Genomic DNA, 3,265 nt, shown 5'->3' with positions numbered 1-3,265 from the left:
CTTTAAGATCTTGGCCTTATATCCCGGATCCTCGCTATTATTATCCAACGAGGATCCGGGTCGACGGGATTCTGTCTGTTTTGTTAGATCCGGTCAGATCAAGTGGTTTCAGCGTTAGATCTCATGTAATTACAGAGATATGAGGTATGATTACAAAAAGTGTTGTGTTCTCAATGGAAGGAAAATAATGGGCAGGAGACTTTATTTGATATAATTGAGGTTCACATCCGCATGATATCGCACAAAATAGAGATTTCCATTCAAGTCTATGAAAACAGTTCCACACAGTGGCGTAACAATCGCCATAGCGACCCAGGCGGCCGCTATGGGGTCCGGGCACAGGGGGGCTCGACCAGGGCATACCTCTGATGCCGCGTGGGACGCCTGGGTCGCTATGGCATATCAGGGTGCTGGCTGTCAAGAGGAAGGCGCCGCTGCTGGATCACTGACAACCTGTCGGTGATGCGTGCAGCGGCGCGTTCTTCCTCACATCCGCCGCTGAGCTGTGCCAGTGACAGCCAGCAGCTGCTGCAGAAGAGACTGGTGACCTGGCGTTTGCAGTGAAGGAGGGGGCGGGGCCCCGCCCCGGTGACCTGAGAGCAGGAGGGGCTAGTGATGTAAGAGGATGTAAGTGATTTATCCGCATGATATCGCACAAAATAGAGATTTCCATTCAAGTCTATGAAAACAGTTCCACACAGTGGCGTAACAATCGCCAGCCGGAGCCGTCTTGCTGGCCAATCATGGAAGCCGGGCGCGTGTAACGACGCAGCGCCCTGCTCTCTGATTGGCCGGAAGGCCTTAAAGCTCCCCCTTCATGAGATGACGAGGGATTATGAAGCCGGCTTCCGGGCCAATCAGAATGCCGGGCGCTGCGTCATTACAGGCTGCCTGGCTTCCTGATTGGCCGGGAAGTCGGCTCCATGCTCTCTCATCACAAGTGGCGAGAGAGCATGGAGCCGCTTCCCGGCCAATCAGGAAACCAGGCAGCGTGTAATGACGCGCTGCCTGGCTTCCTGATAAAGGAAGTACTCGTGCTAGGCATCGGAGCATTTGGGCGAGTACTCGTACTCGCCCAAATACTCGGCACCGATATCGATACTAGCATCCCTAATTATTACTTTTTACCACCATGTGCATGCTCGGCCTAATAAAAAAAATCACCGGATCTAACAATTATCTATTAGCCTGAATGTCTTTTTGCTAGAAAAATGCATAAGGGGGGAGGGGCTAGCCCCCCCCTTATGTAAAACCACCTAATATCTGTGTTTTTATGTGAAATATCTCTGTAATTATATGAGATCTAACGTTGAAACCACTTGATGTTACCGGATCTAACGAAGGCCTAATAGCCTGAATGAAATGTGGTGGGGGTGTGTAGCATGTAGGTCATGTTGGCTTACTTTGTGCACCAACTCCAAATCTCTGGAGCATCCTGAGATAATAGAACTTGAATGCAGTAGGTTTGGCGTAGCTGACTTTGTGATGTGTAGTCATAATCGTATATATGATGTGAAGAGGTTGTTGGCGCCCACAAATATGGTGGTGATCAGGGCAGAAGAGATTGGTAGCACTCTCGGCTCTTCTAGTGACAAGTGATGGCACTCACAGCACTTCTAGTGACCAGTGGTGGCACTCTCGGCTCTTCTAGTGACCAGTGATGGCACTCTCGGCTCTTCTAGTGACCAGTGATGGCACTCACAACACTTCTAGTGACCAGTGGTGGCCCTCTCGGCTCTTCTAGTGACCAGTGATGGCACTCACAACACTTCTAGTGACCAGTGGTGGCCCTCTCGGCTCTTCTAGTGACCAGTGATGGCACTCTCGGCTCTTCTAGTGACCAGTGGTGGCACTCTCGGCTTTTCTAGTGACCAGATGTGGCCCTCACAGCACTTCTAGTGACCAGTGGTGGCACTCTCGGCTCGTCTAGAGACCAGTAACAACTCAATAAGTGCAGAGAAACATATTTTGCATTAACATCTCTTTATTAGTAATATGTCATGACAAACATTGGTATCTGTCTAATGTCACTTCTCAATTTATAATAACTTGATCTTTACAAAACTGAATATAATTCTATATGATGTCTGATATGTACAGGATATGATGTAACATTCCCTTCCTACGTATACCAAATGCCCATAGTAACCGAAAGTGACTGTAGATCAGGGGCGGACATATTAGTATGGAGCATAGGAGCCAGTCTGTCCAATGCGGGAGCCAGCAGGATTTTATAAGAGCCAGCTCCATTGACAACTAGAGAAAACCCCAAAAGTTAGGCGCCGGCTGTAAGTCTTAAGAAGCATTGGAGACCTAGCTCCTGGGATTTCTCCAACCCCGATGTATATGTGTATAAAGCATATTGTGATAAACTTGAATTAAAAAAAAACCACACACACTTCGAACACGAAATGCCTGCTGCACTCAGAACTTGTAGAAGGGTTCTTCCCAATGTTTGGAGAGATGGCCCTCACCTCCGAGGCATCCAAATTCGTAGAATGCCATTATCAGCTCGAATGTGCTTGGCTGTTAGGTCAATCCAAGGGTCACCGTGGTTTTTAAATCATTGGCCTCGAAAGAGTACGCTGGAAGGGAAGCCACAGCTGCTCAAGGTCGACAAATCAGAAAGCATAGAAGCCAAAGGTTCACCGTAAAATCTAGAAAACTAGCAGGAATGGCCCTCCAGGAATTTTTTTTCTATGATGATGTTATTTTAATCCCCATATAAGTTTTTAAGGCAGCAAAAAAGAAATAGGAACATATGAATAGAAAGGGAGCATTATGAAAAGTTACACAAGTGGACTCAGAAAGTCTTGAAGTCAAAGCGTTTTAGTGGAAGGGCCAATGGCCAATGAGAGCCAACGAGGAGCCGGTAGATTACTAGAAGTATCGAGTTGGGGGTATGGAAAATCCATGAGCTGTATCGGGTTTTTGAAGATGAAATGCTCCATCATTGTGAGACATTTCCTACACCACTCATCCAACAAGAACCTTATCTCAGTAGGCTTTTGCCGACCAACATCCAACAACAAGGTTTTGGGAGTTTACTACACGGTCTGGCTTGCAGTTAGGACAACCCATTGGTTGATTTGGATATTTCCATGGAAATATTCCATCGCCTGCAGAGATTTGCCAGTCCATTCGTCCAACAAGAACCTTCTAGGGATGCACAGATACTTTTCGAGTACCAGTGCAGATACTTGGCATTTTCATGAGAACTACCAGGGTTGCAGCGGTTGCAGCTGGGACCGGGCTCTGGCACTCC

This window comes from Nanorana parkeri, unplaced genomic scaffold (assembly GCF_000935625.1).
Source record: "Nanorana parkeri isolate BGI_ZX_2015 unplaced genomic scaffold, ASM93562v1 scaffold2327, whole genome shotgun sequence".
NCBI classification, from domain to species: Eukaryota; Metazoa; Chordata; class Amphibia; order Anura; family Dicroglossidae; genus Nanorana; species Nanorana parkeri.
This window is presented reverse-complemented; position numbering follows the sequence as displayed.